Source organism: Pelodiscus sinensis, chromosome 4, assembly GCF_052426305.1.
Source record: "Pelodiscus sinensis isolate ZL-2025 chromosome 4, ASM5242630v1, whole genome shotgun sequence".
In the NCBI taxonomy this organism is placed as follows: Eukaryota; Metazoa; Chordata; order Testudines; family Trionychidae; genus Pelodiscus; species Pelodiscus sinensis.
Window position 1 is genome coordinate 33,187,143 of NC_143055.1, and position 19,707 is coordinate 33,206,849.

The 19,707-nt window shown below is 48.1% G+C and overlaps 1 protein-coding gene and 1 long non-coding RNA gene across 9 annotated transcripts in view; one reads left to right on the plus strand and one right to left on the minus strand.

Moving 5' to 3' along the window:
• Window positions 1-19,707, plus strand: part of LOC112543864 (cytosolic beta-glucosidase) — a 97,232-nt gene that overhangs the window by 34,002 nt on the left and 43,523 nt on the right. For 3 of the 7 annotated variants that reach the window (XM_075930642.2, XM_075930659.2, XM_075930651.2), the window contains exons 2-3: window positions 12,780-12,891; window positions 12,986-13,076. The exons of 2 other annotated variants lie outside the window; for them this stretch is intronic. The gene's annotated coding sequence lies outside the window, so the exon portion shown is untranslated. The remainder of the gene's footprint in view (window positions 1-12,779; window positions 12,892-12,985; window positions 13,077-19,707) is intronic. 2 more of the 7 variants (XM_075930646.2, XM_075930653.2) reach the window with 1 other exon arrangement.
• The window catches only part of LOC112543863 (uncharacterized), a 32,855-nt gene continuing 13,321 nt past the window's right edge, over window positions 174-19,707 (minus strand). For both annotated transcript variants that reach the window (XR_003087138.2, XR_003087139.2), the window contains one exon: window positions 174-359. This is a non-coding gene — a long non-coding RNA (uncharacterized LOC112543863). The remainder of the gene's footprint in view (window positions 360-19,707) is intronic.

Here is a 19,707-nt window from a genome sequence, read left to right on the forward strand (position 1 = left end):
ATGTGTATGATTTCATCTTTACTATGCAACCATTCAATTTTCTCTGAACTGAACTAAAACATGAGGAAAGATCTAAAGACCTGAAATTGAATGAGATATTATATTCATCCAAGTGACTTTTTTGTTAAGTAGACAACCTCTGTGATGATAAAAGGGTCAGTGCCACACCATCATACATACCCATATCCTTTAATCTTTTTTCATTTATGTGTTTAACTCAAGCAAGAGATAGTCATGTCAAAGAATGGATGGATTGATTTTTTTCCTTTTGATTGTATTTGTTTAGCTTCAGGGTCAGGTATGTGTTTTGTGATATTTCCAGAACATCATCATCATCATCTCCAGACATCACTGCACATCTGTAGTAGCATTTGGAACAACAACAAAAATATATAACATAAGTTATTTGAAAAATAACCTGTATTTACTGCATTCCAAAGAGGTATTTAGATTACTTTGTCAAATTAAAGTACTGCTGTGCTACTTATCTCACATTCCAGGTGCTTGCAATAGTGTTTGTTAATATTTTGCAGAATAAAAATGAAGAGTACAATAAACACGTATTTCTTGCAAAAGCAAACAAATATTTACAACATAATGGCATGGCACAAATCTTTTGAAAAGTAGTATCAACTATTCCCTCTCATAGAGTACTGCTGCTTAATAGTTGGTAGCATCCTATTGTTGATATATAGAAGTGAATTTTATGTATATACAGTAAATAAATGTATGTATATAATGGAATTGCTTAAATCTGACTGGTGCCAGAAGTTTTTCAAGTATATTCTCTGAGGTGATAGTGTCATCTGCCATAGTCAGTATAATTAGAAATAACATTTATATGAGAAAAGGAAACAAAAGATACAGTTTCATTGCTATGAAGGAAAGCATCAGGCATTGCTATAAAGGCATTGCTATAAAGGAAAGCATTTATAGCTACTTCTGAAAACAAATTTACTGATTTTGCAATAAATATACAAAATGCTGGAATCATTCTTATTGGTTATAGTCAGAGTTTTCCCACTGCTGACTCTATCATACCAGGATCCTTTGACTAATCTAGCTAAATATGTATGACTTGCAATTGAAAAATACATAGCTGGAAGCATATAAATGAGGTTATTTATATAGAAAGGAAGATCCAGTTTTTCCTAGGCTGTTAGTCTTTGATGAAGGAAGCTAACATTTTCAACAGTGCTCATTGGATATCTCCATTTTTTGAAATAATTTATATTAATATGACATTTATTTTGCATCAGTTCCTAGTGAGCTGAGATTGGGGTGCCATTCTGCTGGGTCCTGTAAGATACAGTCCCTAATTTGAAGAGTTTACAATCTAAAAAGATATGGTGAACAAAGATTGGGAGGAGGAACAGAGGCACGGAATTCATATAGCAAGTCAATTGCAAAACTAGGGAAGGAGCCTAGATTTCTTGAGTCTCAGGCTAGTGACCTATCCATTAGAGCAGGGGTGGGCAATAATTTTTGGTGAGGGTGCACCAAAATTTTGGAAAATGGTCAAGGGCTGCACTTTTCTGTGGAGGAGGCACACGGGCTAGGATGGAGGTTGGGTGCAGAAGGGCACATGAAGTAAAGGACTGGAATGCAGGAGATGGTGTGAGGTCTGAAAGGGAGTTTGAATGAAGGAGACAGTTGTGACCTGGATTAGGGTGTAGAGTCAGGGAGGGAGTATGGGTGCAGAAGAGGATTTTGGCCTACTGAAGGGGCTCTAGGAAGAGATGCAAAGTCTGAGAGGGAATTGTGACCTGAGAGAAGGGGATGCAGACTGCAGAGGGTTTGGGTGATGACCAATGTTCTCTCTAAGATTTTCCATCCTTGGGTGGATTGAATTTTCTTTTGAGTGGGTTGAAATTTCTTATGTGCAACGCCAATATTGAGGTAGTGTATGGATGTGCACCCACCAGTACAAACAAGAATCGTAGATATAAATATATATTTTAAATAGTCGATAGGTGTGGAAGAAAATATATTAAAACAAGGGATAATTAACAAGGAGCAATGCTTATGATTATTTAATATGAAATCAAATAAAAAAGAAAATTAACACTACCCTTGGCTGAAGAAGTGGGTTGTGCCCATGAAAACTCATGATGCTATTTATGAATTTTTGTTAGCCTAAGGTGCTAAGGTGTGGCTTTTTAATTTTTTTTATTTAGTTTAGTAGTTTAGCTACTCCTTTGAGACCTTGGAGTATATGTATCATCATCCTTTTGAACAGATAGATGCATGTTTCAAAGATCTTGCAAATAAGGTTTGCAGAGACACAACTCTACCAGAGAGCAAGATCTGGCCTTAATGCAGTACAGTTTGCCATGTACTAATTAGTAACACACGATTTTAAAAAAATTGTTAAGATCAGCATTTTAGATATCTTTAACACTCAACAATATTCCGTTAAAAGAATCTTTTTCTTCCAAACTTTAAGGGGGGGGGGGAACAATTATTTTTGATAGGGGGTCACTCCAAGAATTTGCAGAAGTGCTCCTCCCCTCTTACTCCCAGACTCACAGCATTCAGTTGAGAACAATAAACGTGGCTTCTGTAGCTCCCCTGAACAGGAGCTCAGGGGATTTGAAATCTATAACCCTCTGTTCATTGGTCAAGCCTTAATCTGGGTGTGGGGCTATTAGGAAGGGAAGGTCAGAGCTATGTAAAGTCTGCTAGTAAGTGACCAGGTAGTTGGTGTAGGAGAGGATTCTAGCTCGAGAGGGATGTAGGAAGGAGTACAGTATCTGGGAGGGACTTGTGACCTGGGATGGAGGGGGCAGAGTATGTGGATGGTGACCTGGGGAAAAGAGCAGGGGTGCAGGAGGGGTAGGGGTGCCAGAGGCAATGTTCGGCTGGGGGGCACTTATTTAAGCATCTCCTGGCCAGCAGCCCTGCAGCACCTCCAAGGGAGGCTGGGTACCCTGCCTGCTGAAGCCCCAGGCCACTTAAAACTGCATGCTGCTCCCTCCATGTGGCTCTCAGCTCCAGGAGTGGAGAGAGACTTGTGCTGCCCTTGTACTCCAGGCCAATCTTCCAGCTCTTATTGGCTCATTGTTTCCAGCCAATAGAAGCTAAGCAATAGGGTGGGGTCAGTTCCTATTGTCCGGTTATTTCTGACTGGGGGTGGGGATATCACAGGTCATCATCGCTGGGTACAGCACACATGATAAAACAAAGCAGATATTCTCCTTCAGAAGCCATATCAAGCTAATTAGACCATGCACTTTTACCAGCCACTGGTGCATGCTTTGAACATCTAAATGCTAGAACACAGGACCTGGTGCTATCAGGAAGGGAAGGTCAGGGCTATATAAAGTCCGTTAGTAAGTGACCAGGTAGCTAACAAGGAGCTAACAAAAGCAGCTAACAAGGAGTTTTGTGAGGGAGTCTAAGGGAGTTGGAAGAGAGGTAGATACACTCAGCATTCTTTAAAACTTTTAAACTAAACTAAAACCAAAACTACTTCATTTAAATAAAACCCGATCAATAATCTAATTATCTGTAGGAGAGAATGCAGACAGAAGCCCAGCAGCAGAGTGGGGGCTATCCTGTTTATTGCCCCCAATGTAGCATGTATGATTACCTGCCCTATGGGCGGGTGGCATATGTGTGCATTCCGTGCAAGGAGCTCCTGGCCCTAAAACCACATACGAATTGGATGAGCTAAGGGAGGCAGAGAGGTATGTAGCTGAGGCTTTCCGGGTCACTGTAGAACTATATCACTTCCAGTCAGACAGCCACTATGCTGTTAAAAAGAGTGAAAGGCTCAGGGAAGGAGAATATTCATCTGCAGCAGAGGGAAACCATCCCATAGTTGGGACCTTCCTTCCAGATGATGTTGTGGTATCCTCTCTCACTGAGGATATCACTCCGAGAGAGGGAACTCCAGTCATTAGGAAAAGGAAGGCATTAGTAAGGGGGAATTCAATCATTAGCAATATAGACAGCTGGATTTGTGATAACCAGGAGAACCATATGGTGACTTGCCTGTTTGGTGCGAAGGTTGTGGATCTCTCGAGACATCTAGATAGACTTATGTGTAGTGGTGGGGAGGAGCTAGTGATTGTGATACATGTGGGTACCAATGACATAAGAAAGGGTACGAAAGAGGTTCTGGAGGCCAAATTTAGGATGCTAGGAAAGAGATTGAAATCCAGAACCTCTGTGGTAGCATTCTCTGAAATGCTTCCAGTCCCATACAAAGGGCCAAGTAGGCAGGCAGATTATAAGCGTCTCAATGTGTGGATGAGACGATGGCATAGAGAGGAGGGGGTTAGATTTATTAGGTATTGGGGAAACTTTAGGGAAAGGGGAAGCCTATATAGGAAAAATGGGCTTCATCTAAACTGGAATGGAACCAGACTACTGGCACTTAACATTAAAAGGTTGTAGAGCAGTTTTTAAACTAAGGGCCGGAGGAAAGCTGATGGATGTGGAGGAACATGTGGATCGGACAAAGACATCTCTTAGGGGAGGATCTATTAATAGACAGGGCTGTCCTTAGGCATACGCCGAGTACGCAGTTATGTGGGGCACCACTCTGCCAGGACGGACAGGAAGCATAGGTGTGCGCTCTGCACCGGAGCCAGGGCTGCGGGACTGGTGGAGCTGGGGTTGCGCCGGGGACAGGGTCACGCGTGGCGTGCCAGAGGGGGCAGTGCCACATCAGAGTGACGTTGCTGCACCGTTTTTTAAAATGGCCAGTCGCGGATCTGGAAAGGAGGAGGAAGGAGACACGCGGAGCAGGGCATGGGGGAGCAGAGCCTGGCTAGAGGTGGGATGGTGGCTGGGCTGGGACTGCGAACACTGCAGGGCACAGCGAGCAGCTGGACCTCTCCGCCTTCCTGAGGCCTGTTCTGCCTCTGCCGGGGGCGCAACCTGCTGGCACCCCGCCCCTCCAGCATCGCGCTCTGGGCAGCGGGACGGCACGCCCTGTGCGCTCTGGCCAGAGGTGGGGCCCTGGGCATGGCTCCCATTGTGCAGGCCGAGGAGGCGGACCCAGGCAGCGGCTGGTGCATGCTCCAGCCATGGCTGTGCTGGGGGAGATGCTGAGGAACAGAAGTGGGGTAGAGGGAACCTCCAAGCTCCCGCAAGCACCCTGCCATGAGGAGGGGGAGCAGGCACCCGCCTCCCGCTGTGCCTGGGCACCTTCTGGCTGAGCAGGATTATGCTCCTGCACTGCTCTACTGTGAGTCTCTGTGCCCACCCCAAGCTCAGGCAGTGCACAGCACTCCCCTCCCCCAAGTGTGCAGGGGGCGGGAGGGCTCCCCGCAGGCCAGACTGCCTGCAAGCAGAAGCCCTGCTGGCAATGCAGGGTCTCCCCCCCACAAGCACATGGAGGGAACTTTGCTCACCTGCGCTCTCTTGTTAGGGATGGGGGAGGTCTCTGCACCCTGCTCTGTAGGTGCCTACCCATGTCTAGCCAGAAGTGCAGGGATTTCTGGGGTTGGATCGCTGCAGACTCCAGCCCTGCAAACTTGGAAGGCGGAAGGGAGGGGTGCGGGAAAAATAGGGGAAATGGGTGAGAGAGGAAGGGGCTTGTGCTGATGGGAGAGGGGCAGGTCAGGAGAAGAAAGGGGCAGGCACCAAGGGACAGGGTGGAGGAGAGAGACAAATGTGGGGGGGGAAGTGGAGACAATGAGGAAAAGGGCAGGAGGGGAGGTGTCAGTGGGAGCGGGACAGGGTGATGCTGGGAGAGGAGAGGAGAGGAGAGGAGAGGAGAGGAGAGGATAAGGACATTGGGGGCTGGAGGGGGAGGTGCTGGGAGAAGGCTTGAAAGAAGGAGTAGACATGAGAAAGGTGGGGATGGAGCAAGTCATGTGTGAGGTCTTGGAGAAGGAATGTGATTTTAATGTATTGGTGGGGGTTTGTTTGGTTTTTTTTGCTCGAGAAACCTAGGTATAAGGGCACCAGTTTACTAATCCCGCGTAGGGCACCATAAATCCTAAGGACGACCCTGTTAATAGAGATTATTTATGTTCTAGTAAAGAGGAGAGGATGGAAGATGATAAAGTGTGGGTTAGATTAGATGAGAAACAATCAAATGAATAAGAGTCTAACATATCAGGAAATAAAGTTTCAGAGGGAAAGCTGAGTTAGTCTGTAACAGGAAAAACTTAAACAACAACAAATAGTCTGGTAGCACTTTAAAGACTAACAAAACATGTAGATGGTGTCATGAGCTTTCATGGGCACAGCCCATTCTTCAGATGACTGGAGTGATCATCAGGAAATGGCAGACAGATAAATAGTGACAATTTTTTAAAGTGTTTATATATAAATACTAGAAGTCTAAATAATAAGATGGGTGAATTAGAGTGCCTCGTATTAAAGGAAGGTATTGATAAAATAGGCATCAAAGAAACTTGGTGGAATGAGGACAATCAATGGGATACAGTCATAGCAAAGTACAAAATATATTAGAACGGCAGAACAGGTCGTAGTGGTGGGGGAGTGGCACTATACATGAAAGAAAATGTAGAATCAAATGAAGTAAAAATCTTAAATGAACCAAAATGTTCCTTAGAATCTCTATAGTAGTAATTCCATGCTCTAATAATAAGAATATAGCAGGAGAATCTATTATCGACCACCTGACCAGGATAGAGATAGTGACTATGAAATGCTAAGGGAGATTACAGAGGCTATCAAATTAAAAGACTCAGTAAGGGTGGGATATTTCAAGTGTCCCCGTATTGACTGGGTACATGTCACCTCAGGACAGGATGCAGAGATAAAAATTATTGATACCTTAAATGACTATTTCTTGGAGCAGCTGGTTCTGGAACCCACAAGGGGAGAGGCAGTTCTTGATTTAGTCACAAGTGGAGTACAGGATCTGGTCCAAGGTGTAAATATAACTGGACTACTTGGAAATAGTGACCAGAATGTAATAAAATTAAACATCTGTGTGGTGGGAGAAACACCTCAGCAGCCCAACACTGTGGCATTTAATTTCAGAAAGGGGAACTAAACAAAAATGTGGAGGTTAGTTAAACAAATTAAAAGCTGCAGTGACAAAAGTAAAATCCCTGCAAGCTGCATGGAAGCTTTTCAAAGACACAATAATAGAGGCCCAACTTAAATGTATACTCCAAATTAAAAAACACAGTAAGAAAATTAAAAAAGTGCCACCGTAGCACTTTTGACCAAATTAAATTAATAAGTAGCAGGTTTAAAACAAACAAAAGTAAGTTTTTCTTCACACAGTACACAGTCAGCCTGCAGAGCTCCTTGCCAGGGGAGGTTGTGAAGACCAGGACATTAGCAGGGTTCAAGAAAGAGCTAGATAAATTCATGGAGGTTAGGTCCATCAATGGCTATTAGCCAGGATGGGTAGGAATGGTGTTCCTAGCCTCTTTCAGAGGCTGGGAATGAATGATAGGAGGGGGATTGCTTGAAGATTCCCTGTTTTGTTCACTCACTCTGGGGCATCTGACATTGCCCACTCTCGGCAGGCAGGATACTGGACTAGGTGGACCTTTGATCTGACCCAGTATGGCCGTTCTTATGTTCTTTCCCTACCACCCCTCCGCCATCATGATGTCTCTCCTTCATTGGCAGGTGGTCTTTGCAGCTATATCTCTCACTTCTTGAAATACTTTCTGCCAGCTTAACACACTTAGCTCTTTTAACTTCCCTTCATAAACAGATCCCTCTAACTGCATAACAATTTGTTGCTCTTCTCTGGATGCCCTCATGGTAATCTGTTTTTCTGGCTATAAGCTGCCCAGAGCTAACTACAGTATTTCACATATGGTTGCGCAAGAGCTGCATTAAGATGGGCCATTACTTCCTTGCTCTGTGACATGACTATGAATATCTAGCCTAAAATTTCATTGACATTTTTGCTACTATATTAAATAGAAAATGTGTATCTAATTTCTCAATATCCTTATCTCTAAATCACTTTCGGCATTATTGCTCTCGAGATTTCTATCTCTCTTTAAATATTCTTCAGGTTTTTTACCCAAATATCATTTTGCCATTTTCCAAGCTGAATCTCATTGTTACATTCTGCCCATATTTCTAATCTATCTCTGCCCCTTTGTATTTTCTTTGTCTTCAGTAGTGTGCTCAGCTCCTCCTATTTTAATATATCTGCAGATTTCATTAACATACCATTCACTCCCTCTTCCAGCTCATTATTAAAGCTATTAAACAGGATTAGAAGTAATAGCAATCTGCATACTGAACTGAACTCCCCTCAAAGTTATTGTTTATTATTATTCTTCACCGCAGACATCTTCACTTATCTTCAAACCAATTTAAACTAAGTTTTGAGAGAAGGATTTTCAAACACTTAAATGACACTGACAGGCCAGATGCCAGCTCTTGCATAGGCTACAGGTGTTAGCTAAGAACTAACAAGCTCATAGCTGAAGAACAGACAAGTTCACCTATATGTTAATTTTGCTTGAAGTAGGTTTTAAGTCTTTTAAGAATGTATTTAGCGCTTAGACTCTAGGGGTATGTCTACATTACAAAGTTAATTCGAAATAACAGCAGTTATTTCAAATTAACTTTAATAGGATCTACACAGGCAAGCCACTATTTCAAAATAAATTTGAAATAGTGGAGCCCTTATTTTGAATTTATCAAACCTCATTCTATGAGGAATAACACCAAATTCAAAATAGCTAGTTCGAAATAAATGCGGTGTAGACAGTTATTTCGAATTAGGGGGCCTCCAGCCCTTCCCAGGGAGCCCTGGTGGCCACTCTGGGCACAACCAGGAAAACTCATCTGCTCCACCCCAGGCCTGGAGCCCTTAAAGGGGCAGACTCTGGCCACAGTGCCTGTGCCAATTGCAAGCCTGCCAGCACACAGCCAGCAGACCGTGCACCTGGCACAGCATGAGCCAGCAACCCGCTCCCACCCAGCCCTCCACCACTCCTCAGGACCAGGCTGGCAGCTTCCAGGAGCCTGTCAGGGGACGCAAAAGGCGGGTGCCTTCGTGGTCTAGTGTGGAGATCGTGGGCCTCATTGAGGTTTGGGAGGAGGCCTCCAATGCCCACGATCTCCGCACTAGGCACAGGAATGCGTCCGTCTACAGCCTCATGGCTGCCAGCCTGGCCACCAGAGGCCACATGCGCAGCCAGGAGCAGGTGCGGAACAAGATCAAAGAGCTGTGGCAGGCCTATGCCAGGGCCTCCCAACCAGGGGCTGACCCGAAGGCCTGCCCACACTATGAGGCCCTGGACCGCATCCTGGGGGGTCAGAGGGTCTGTGCCCCCCTGGTCATCATCGACCCCAGGGCAGAGGGCCCTGCCCCTGACACAAGGAAAGAGGAGGAAGAGGAGGACGACGGCAGCCAGGATTCTGCAGGGAGCAAGCCCTGCACTCAGCACCCCTGAGCCGAACTGGAGAGCCCGTCAGCAGCCTCATTCAAGGCCAGGGAGGCATCCACATGTGAGTGCCATCACGGTCCCCTTATGCGGGGCGGAGTGGGGGAGGGGGAGCCCAGGGACCGTGTGCGTGGGCCTTGCCGACCACGGAGCAGGCGGCAACCTGTGCATTTGCTGTGCCATCCGGGACATGTGGCACAGCAGGGGCCCTGGCCTGTTCCCCACATGTGTCTACACATGAAGACACATGACAGGCTCTTGACCCCGGGGAGAGACAGTGCACACTGCCCTCCCTCCGGAGGCAGCCTCTACACAGAGGCAGGACACATCTTCCCTCCTCCCACACACACATCACACTATAGGCAGCACAGGGGCTGAGGTACAGTCCTGGGCCAGCTCACACTCCCGGGGATAGCAGGATGTGATGGTGCGAAGACCTGCTGTCCTCGCCTTGCAGAGGGGAGCTGGGTTTCACCCACTGTGTTTCCAGGGAGAACTGACCACTTCTCTTGTTCCACCACAGCTGCAGCACTTGTGAGTGCAGGACGCACCACCCCGCCTGGACCATCCACCTGCACCCAGACCAGCAGGCTCACCCGCAACCAGGAGAAGTTCCAGAGGCAGCAGCTGCAGTGACAGTGACAGCAGGTCCACAGCCAGGAGCAGTGGGTGCAAGAGGACCTGCAGCTGTGGTGGGAGAGCTTGCGGGAGCTGCAGGAGCAGGGCCGTGCCCTCCGCGAGTACCTGCAGGCCCTGGTGGACCGATTGCTGCCTCCTGCTGCTCCAGCCCCTATGACCGCCCCAGCTATCGCTCCTCTTCCCACCCCTGCTCTCCTGCCTGCTTCTTCCGCCCCCCCGTCCCTCCTGCCCCACCCTCCATACCCACTCCCCCCCGGGAACGCTGAGGCCCCTGCACCCGCAGTGCTGTGAGACGGGAGGGCCAGCAAGACCCCCAACCCTGAGCTTCCTCTCCCCCTTCCTCCCCTTGCCTCCCCCTTCCAGCTCCCTCCTCCCAGGTTTCCCCCCTCCCTTCTGCCACCCTCATTCTTCCCCTTCCCCCACCCTAGTTATGTTAAATAAAGAGATTTTTTTGTGGCAACACAGGTTTTTTTTATTGTATATCAGGAAGGGGAGTTAGGGAGGGGAAAAGGGAAGGAGGTGGAGGTGGAATGTAAGGCACAAGGCCTTAGTGGGGCACGCCAGGGAGACTTCAGTCCTCATCTGCCTGGAAGCTCTCCCGCAGGGCTTCCAGGATGCGGACAGCCCCACGAAGGGCCTCCCAGCCGGCAACCGTGCGGGGCTGTGCATAATGGCCAGCCAGGCTGTCAGCCTCTGCCATCCAGGCTGGCAGGAAAGCCTCCCCCTTCCTCTCACATAAATCGTGGAGCACACAGCATGCTGCCATCACGTGCGGAACATTGTGCTGGGAGAGGTCGAGGCGGGTGAGGAGGCATCTAAATTGTGCTTTCAGTCAGCCGAAGGCCCCCTCGACCACAATGTGGGCCCTGCTGAGCCTGGCATTGAAGGCCTGCCGGGAGGGGCTGAGGTGTCCTGTGTAGGGCTTCATCAGCCAGGCCTGTAGGGGGTAGGCCGCATCCCCCAGCAGGCACACTGGCATGCCCACGTCCCCGATCCTGATGTGGCAGTTGGGGAAGAAAGTCCTGGCATGCAACCTCTGGCACACAGAGGAGTTGTGGTACACCCGCGCATCGTGTGCCTTGCCGGACCAGCCCACATTGATGTCTGTGAACTAGCCCCGGTGGTCAGACACGGCCTGCAGGATCACAGAGAAGTACCCCTTCCTGTTGATGTAGAGAGAGGCCTGGTGGTCCGGGGCATGGATTGGGATGTGCGTCCCGTCGATTGCCCCCTCCCCCCCCGCAGTTGGGGAAGCCCAGGGCACCGAACCCTTAGATGACTGCGTCCAGGTCGGTGAGGCAGACGACTCTGCAGAGCACCTGGCCACCTGCAGAAAGACACACAAAACTGAGGGTCACTAGGGTGCCCAGGTGGCTGGGAGTGTTCATGCCCCACCACTGCCCCGTGTCCCACTCCCAGGAGCAACCCCTGCTGCAATTCTGGCCACCGTTGGCGGTCTGTAGCGTGGCTGGGACAGACTGAAACCTCCTGGGGAGGGCACTTACACCACCTCCCCCACATTTTCCCTGGGGCAGCCCATGTCCTCCTTGCAGCCCCCCCTCCTGGCCCAGTGGCCGGTGAGTGCCATACCTACATGAGCACCACTCTGACGGTGGATCTCCCCATGCCGAACTGGTTGCCGACGGATTGGTAGCTATCTGGCTTGGAGCGCTTCCAGAAGGCGATGGCCACCCGCTTGTGGAGGGGAATGGCGGGCCTCATGCGTGTGTCCCGTCGCCGCAGAGCAAGGGCGAGCCACTCGCAGAGCTCCAGGAAAGTGTCCTCCTTCATCCTGAAGTTCTGGGTCCACTGTTGGTCTCCCCAGTGCTCCAGGACGATGTGGTCCCACCAGTCGCTGTTGGTGTCCAGATGCCAGATGCAGTGGGGCACGCTGGTGTCCAGGCACCGCTCCTCCAGGGCCCCCGCGGGGGAAAGGGGAGGGCCAGGGGAGGCCCACTGCATCTGGCACCTGCAGCAGAAGGTGCCAGGCAGCCTCCAGTAATTGCTGTGAGGCATGCAGCAAGACGTTCAACAGGAGCACCAGAGTGCCCAGGGGCAGCTCTAGCTCCATGGTGCCGAGTGTTGCCATGTCCCAAATGAGAGCAACCAAAGCAGGTGGAGAGGAAAACACTTTGCTGTCCCTCAGCAGGGTAGGCAAGCAAGTGGGAAAGCTGAGAACTGGCTGTCCAGAGGGGTCCTTTTAAGCATGAGCCTCAGATAGCCTCAAACAGCAGCCACACAAAGCAACTACTGACCTGATGCCCTGCTGGAACCAGTTTCAGATGCCCTTAAATGCCCCCCTGCGTCCAATCAGTGTGGACGCGCTATTTCAAAATAGAAAAACACTATTTCGAATTAGATTTTGTGTCCAGATGCGTTATTTCGATTTAGCTTATTTTGAATTAACTAATTAAAAAAAGTTAATTTGAAATAGCGCTGTAGTGTAGACATACCCTAGGAAGTGCGTGTGAATTGTTGCATGCATAAATCTCACTTGCTATAAGAAAATAGGTAAGTTTTGCTTTATAACTTTGAAAATATTTGCTCCAAACATGTGAACCTAGGCACTGGAATCATTTCCCCTGCCCATTCCAAGCATTATCAAAATCATATGGGTCAATAAAGAAACATGACCATAAAAACAATTGGTTAATGGCCCTCCTGAATCTTGGAAATGCTATATGGAAGAAAGCTTATCATCTGAACTTGAAAGCTGAATGAAGTAAATAAAACAAAGATAAATGGAAAATGTTCATCTTTCTTTTCTATTTTGTGCTCTGATAGGGTTAGAAGCTCTAAACTGTGGCAGAGATCCCTAAAAATTAAGTCTGGGTCTACCCTGAAAAACAAATTTGAATGGACAGATTATTTCAACTCTACCACTGTTAATATTTTGGTAATTATTCATGTGTGTATGTTTGATTACTTTAACCTGTAAATAACTCTGATTTCTTTTTCCTAGTTAATACATATTTCAATAATTTTTACAGGATTACCTACAGGCATTGTCTTCAGTGTAAGATCAAGGATAAAATCTGAACATTGAGGTGGAAACAGTCTGAACATTGTGTGATTTTTGGTGTAAGTGACTGTTTATTAATAAAGGCTTGACTATATTATGGAGAAGATCAACCCTCTGAAGGTCAATCTTCTAATGTTTGATTTCATGGACTAGTGAAGATCCGCTAATATGAACTGAGAGGGTGCTTCCATTGGTGCCCGTAGTCCTGCTCCTCACAAGGAGTAAGGGAAGCTGATGGAAGCTTTTGCTCTTGTTGACCTCCCATTGTGCAGATGGTACAAAAATGTGATTTAAGATATGTTCACTCCAGCTACATAATTAATGTAGTTCTGTATCTTAAGTCAATTTTCCCCTTTAGTGTAGACCAGGCTAAAGTTTGTCTAGGTAGCAAGATAAACTAGAAAGTCTAAGGAGACTGTCTGAGACTCCATAGGAAGACTGGTATAATACTTCAGGTTATAGAACACACTACCAGATTTGAGTGTCTGTTCTGAGGTAGGCCCTAACAGTTGTGGGTCATTCTAGACAGTGTGTCCTCCCTCTATCCTCCCTAAAAGGTGCCTGTGTGTGTGTGTAGGGCGGGGGGAAGCTTGGGCAGTCCTGGACAGGGAGAGCATCCCCAAATAGCCTCTTTCACCTGCCTAGTGATATAAATACATATTTAATTGAGTTGGTGACTAGCTCTTGAAACATAAGAAAAATCCCTATGGGGTACATTGAAGAAAGGACCTGCTCAGTCTTGTTTGGGAAAGCCTGGCTTCAGTCCATCCATCTGTATTTGTGTGTCTGCAAGTTTAAAAACAAAAATGAGCCTGATTTGGAATCCCCTTCTCTCTCCCTCTCCTCCCCCCGCCCCCCCCCCCCCGCCATCATGGAGTGTGTGCTGTGGCTGGCGAGTGGAAACTGTGAGCTTCTAATCAGGGTTTGAAATCTAGAAGCCTCTACTCATTGGTTGAGCCGTAATCAGGGGGAGGAGCTATCAGGCACTCTAGGGCTTTATAAAGGAGTGAGTCAGTGACCAGGGAGCTTGTGAACAGGGGTTGTTAACAGGGAGTTTGGAGAGGGAGTTGGGAAGGGGGTGAGAGACACTGGCAATTCTTTAACATCTGTTCACTACACTCCTGCCCTTCAAGGAGGCATTTAATAACAACTGAGGAATCTCTCAGAAGGAAGTTAGGTATGGATGGTGATAGCTCTGCTGTTGTTACCTGCACAGCATGTGCCATGTTTGTCTTCCTATCAGAAGAAAGAAGGGATTTCATCTGCACTAAGTGCAAGCTGATCACCATTATGGAAGAAAAAATTAGAGGACTGGAGACCCAAGTATCGACCCTATGTTCTATCGGAGAGGATGAAGATTTCCAAGATAGAAGGCAGTGTTTAATCCTGCATGCACAGCTGGCTGAAGAGCCAGTCAGGGCAGTACAGGACAAGGAAGAAAACTGGCAGCATGTAACCTCTAGAAGGAGAAGAAGGACAACTCCGGTATCCCCCATCCCGGTAGAGGTAAGTAACCACTTTCAGGCTCTCTCCACAGTCACTACGGTGGAGAATGCTTTGGCAGGGACATCTCAGGGAAGAAATCAAAAGGGAACACCATCAACTGGAAGGCATGGGATGCGTAGTCCTAGGGATAGGGGTTCCACGACCACCAACCGCAAAGGAAGACGGGTGGTGGTGGTCGGGGACTCCCTCCTAAGAAGGACTGAGTCATTCATCTGCCGTTCAGACCTGCTTACCGGGAGCACGCATTCAGGATGTGACCAAAAGTCTTCCGAAAGTGATTAAACCTTCGGATCGCTATCCCTTCCTGCTTCTCCATGTAGGAACTAACAATAGGGCCAAGAATGACCTTGAGCGGGTCACAGCTGATTATGTAGCGCTGGGAAGAAGGATCAAGGAATGTGAAGCACAAGTGGTGTTCTCGTCCATCCTTCAGGTTAAAGGAAAAAGTCTGGGTAGGGATCGTCGAATTGTGGAAGTAAATGCGTGGTTGCACAGGTGGTGTTGGAGAGAGGGCTTTGGTTTCTTCGATCATGGGACTCTGTTCCGGACACAAGGATTGTTAGGAAGAGATGGGATCCACCTAACCAAGAGAGGAAAGAGCATCTTCGCGGGCAGGCTTCCAAACTTAATGAGGAGGGCTTTAAACTAGGTCTTTGGGGGACGGTGACCAAAGCCCTGAGGTAAGTGAGGAAGTCAGACACTGGGAAGAATCACAAGGAGGAACGAGCAACAAAGAAGGACCCTGATTCGGATGGAGAAGACAGGGTGATCAACTGGTTATGTAAGGTGTTAGTACACCAATGTGAGAAGCCAGGGAAACAAACAGGAAGAATTAGAATCCCTGGCCCAGTTGAAGAACGATGATTGGAATAACAGAGACTTGTTGGGATGACTTGCATGACTGGAGCACTGTCATGGAAGGATATAAACTGTTCAGGAAGAAAAAGCGGAAGAGAAAAGAAGGAGGAGTTGCATTGTATGTAAGGGTATGTCTACACTACAAAGTTAATTCGAACTAACGGATGTTAGTTCGAATTAACTTTGATAGGCGCTACACTAGCGCTCCGCTAGTTTGAACTTAATTCGAACTAGCGGAGCGCTTAGTTCGAACTAGGTAAACCTCATTCCACGATGACTAAGCCTAGTTCGAACTTACTTGTTCGAATTAAGGGGTGTGTAGCTCCTTAATTCGAACTAGTGGGAGGCTAGCCTGCCCCAGCTTTCCCTGGTGGCCGCTTTGGCCAACACCAGGGAAACTCTACTGCCCCCCTCCCAGCCCCGGACCCCTTAAAGGGGCACGGGCTGGCTATGGTGCCCGTGCCAGGTGCAAGCCTGCCAGCACCCAGCCAGCAGACCCTGCTCCTGGCACGGCTCGAGCCAGCCACCCGATGCCCCCCAGCCCTCCCCCTCTTCCTGGGACCAGGCTGGCGGCTCCCGGGAGCTTGCCCAGGACCGCAAGAGGCGGGCACCCACCTGGTCCAGTGCAGACATCGTGGACCTCGTCCATGACCTCCGCACTAGGCACAGGAAAGTGGCCGTCTAGGGCAGGAGAGCTGCCAGCCTGGCCACCCGGGAGCAGGTTTGCATGAAAATCAAGGTGGTCCACTGAGACCCCCGACCCTGAGCCCTGAGCTTAGAATGGCCGTACTGGGTCAGACCAAAGGTCCATCTAGCCCAGTAGCCTGTCTGCTGACAGTGGCCAACCCTAGGGACCCTGGAGGGGATGGACCAAAGACAGTGACCAAGCCATTTGTCTCGTGCCATCCCTCTCCAGCCTTCCACAAACTTCGGGCAGGGACACCACTTCTACCCCCTGGCTAATACCACTCCATGGACCCAACCTCCATGAATTGATCTCACTTCTCTTTAAACTCTGTTCTAGTTCTAGCCTTCACAGCCTCCTGCAGCAAGGAGTTCCACAGGTTGACTATTTGCTTTGTAAAGAAGAACTTTCTGTTATTAGTTTGAAGCCTGCTACCCATTCCTTTCCTTTGGTGTCCTCTAGTCCTTCTATTATGGGAACTACTGAAGAACTTTTCTGTATTTACCCTCTCCACCCCACTCATGCTTTTATAGACCTCTATCATATCCCCCCTCCGTCTCCTCTTTTCTAAGCTGAAAAGTCCCAGTCTCTTTAGCCTCTCTTCATATGGGACCTGTTCCAAACCCCTCATCATTGTAGTTGCCCTCCCGTCTCCCACCCTCTCTCTTCCCCTCTCCCACCTCCTTTTCCCAGTCTCCCCCAGTTTTGTTCAATAAAGAGAGATTCTGTTTTTGAACACAATTGTCCTTTATTTTGTACATCAGGAAGGGGGGCTAGGGAGGGGTAAGTGGAAGGAGGTTAGGGAGGAATGGGGTACGAGCCCTCGATGGGGAGGACTGGGCTGGCTCTGCGGGCTTCTGGGGGTGGAAGCTCTCCTGCAGCCCCCCAATTGCCCCCTCTCCCCAGATGGCAGCCTGCGGCAAGTGCAGCCGGTCTGATGACCGAGTGCTGTGATGTGCCCAGTGTGGGTACTCCGGGCAATCCAAGCTAGGACTGCTTTGCAAGCGGGGCACCCCTGAGAACTGTCTGTCCGGGGTGGGGGTCGGGTCCCTTTAAGCACAGCCCTCGGCTAGCCTGAGACAGCAGCTCCACGCTCTAAGTCCTCATCTGATGCCCTGCCGGCACTGCTTCCAGCCATCCTTAACCCCGGTTCAGGGTCCACTCTGTGGACATGCTAGTTCGAATTAGCAAAACGCTAATTCGAACTAGTTTTTTAGTCTGGATGTGTTAGTTCGAATTAGCGCTGTAGTGTAGACATACCCTAAGAGAGCAGTATGACTGCTCGGAGCTCCAGTACTTAGAGTAAGAAAAGACTGTTGAGAGTTTATGGGTTAAATTAAGAGGTGTAAACAATAGGGGTAATGTTGTGGTTGGTGTCTGCTATAGAGTGCCGGATCAGGTGGATGAGGTAGACGAAGCTTTCTTCAGACAACTGAGAGAAACTTCCAGATCACAGGCCCTGGTTCTCCTGGGCAACTTTAATCACCCTGATATCTGTTGGGAGACCAATACAGCAGTACACAGACAACCCGGGAAGTTTTTGGAGAATGCTGGGGATAACTTCTTGGTACAAGTGCTGAAGGAACCAATCAGGGGCCAGGACTCCCTGGGATGCTTACATGAAGGGGAAAGGAGTCCAGGAGAGCTGGCAGTATTTTAGAGAAGCCGTATTAAAGGCACAGGAAGAAACCATCCTGATGTGCAGCAAGAAAAGCAAATATGGTAGGCGACCAGATTGGCTTACCAGGGACATCCATGGTGTGCTTAAACACAAAAAGGAAGCTTACAAGAAGTGGAAACTTGGACAGATGACTAGGGAGGAGTATAAATATATTGCTCAAGAATGCAGGGGAGTTATCAGGAAGGTGAAAGCGCAATTGGAATTGCAGCTAGCAAGGGATGTGAAGGGTAACAATAAAGGTTTCTACAGGCATGTTAGCAATAAGAGGGTGTGGGGCCCTTACTGGATGAGGTTGGTAACCTAGTGACAGATGATGCGGGAAAAGCTGAAGTACTCAATACTTTCTTTGCCTTTGTCTTCACGGATAAGATCAGCTCCTAGACAAATGCACTAGGCAATGCAGTATGGGAAGGAGGTGGACAGCCCTTGGTGGGGAAAGAACAAGTTAGGAACTATTTAGAAAAGCTAATCATACACAAGTCCATGGGCTCGGATTTAATGCATCTGAGGGTACAGAGGGAATTGGCAAATGTCATTGTGGAGCCTTTGGCCATTATCTTTGAAAACTCATGGAGATCGGGAGAGATCTTAGCTGATTGGAAAAAGGCAAATGTAGTGCCTATCTTTAAAAAAGGGAAGAAGGGAACTACAGAACCGTCAGCCTTACCTCAGTCCAGGGAAAAATGATGGAGGAGGATCCACAAGGAATCCATTTTGAAGCACTTGGAAGAAGATAAAGTGATCAGCAATAGTCAACATGAATTCACTAAGGGCAAGTCATGCCTGACCAATCTGATTAGCTTCAATGTTAAGGTAACTGGCTCTGTGAATATGGGAAAGTCAGTGGATGTGATATACCTTGACTTCAGCAAAGCTTTTGATACAGTCTCCCACAATATATCTTGCCAGCAAGTTAAGGGAGTATGGATTGGATAAATGGACTGTAAGATGGATAGAAAGCTGGCTAGACTGTCGGGCCCCATGGGTAGTGATCAATGACTCAATGTCAGGATGGCGGTCAGTTTCTAGTGGAGTGCCCCAAAGATCTGTTCTAGGACCGGTTTTGTTCAACATCTTTATTAATGATCTGGATGAGGGAATGGATTGCACCCTCAGCAAGTTTGCAGATGACACAAAGCTAGGGGGGGAGAGGTAGATACACTAGAGGGCAGGGATAGGGTCCAGCGTGACCTGGACAGATTAGAGAATTGGGCCAAAAGAAATCTGATGAGATTCAACAAGGACAAGTGCAGAGTCCTGCATTTGGAACGGAAGAATCCCAAGCATTGTTACAGACTGGGGACTGAATGGCTAAGTAGCAGTTCTGCAGAAAAGGAGCTGGGGCTTACAGTGGATGAGAAGTTGGATATGAGTCAACAGTTTGCCCTTGTAGCCAAGAAGGCTAATGGCATATTAGTGTGCATTAGGAGGAGCATTGCCAGCAGATCCAGAGAAATGATTATTCCCCTTTATTTGGCTTTCGTGAGGCCACATCTGGAATATTGTGTCCAGTTCTGGGCCCCCACTATAGAAACGATGTGTGTGCATTAGAAAGGGTCCAGTGGAGAGCGACCAAAATGATTAAGGGGCTGGAGCGCATGGTATATGAGGAGAGACTGAGAGATTAGGATTTGTTTAGTCTTGAGGGGGGATTTGATGGCAGCCTTTAACTTCCTGAAGGGAGGTTCCAAAGAGGCTGGAGAAAGGCTGTTCACAGTAGTGATGGATGGCAGAACAAGGAGCAATGGTCTCAAGTTACAGTGGGAAAGGTCTAGGTTGGATATTGGGAAAAACTATTTCACAAGGAGGGTGGTGAAGCACTGGAATGGGTTACCTAGGGAAGTGGTAGAATCTCTATCCCTAGACTGGCAAGATTTTGTGCAAAAGCGGCCGCTTTTGTGCAAAAACTTGCCAGCTGTCTACACTGGCTGCTTGAATTTGCACAAGAGCACTGACTTTG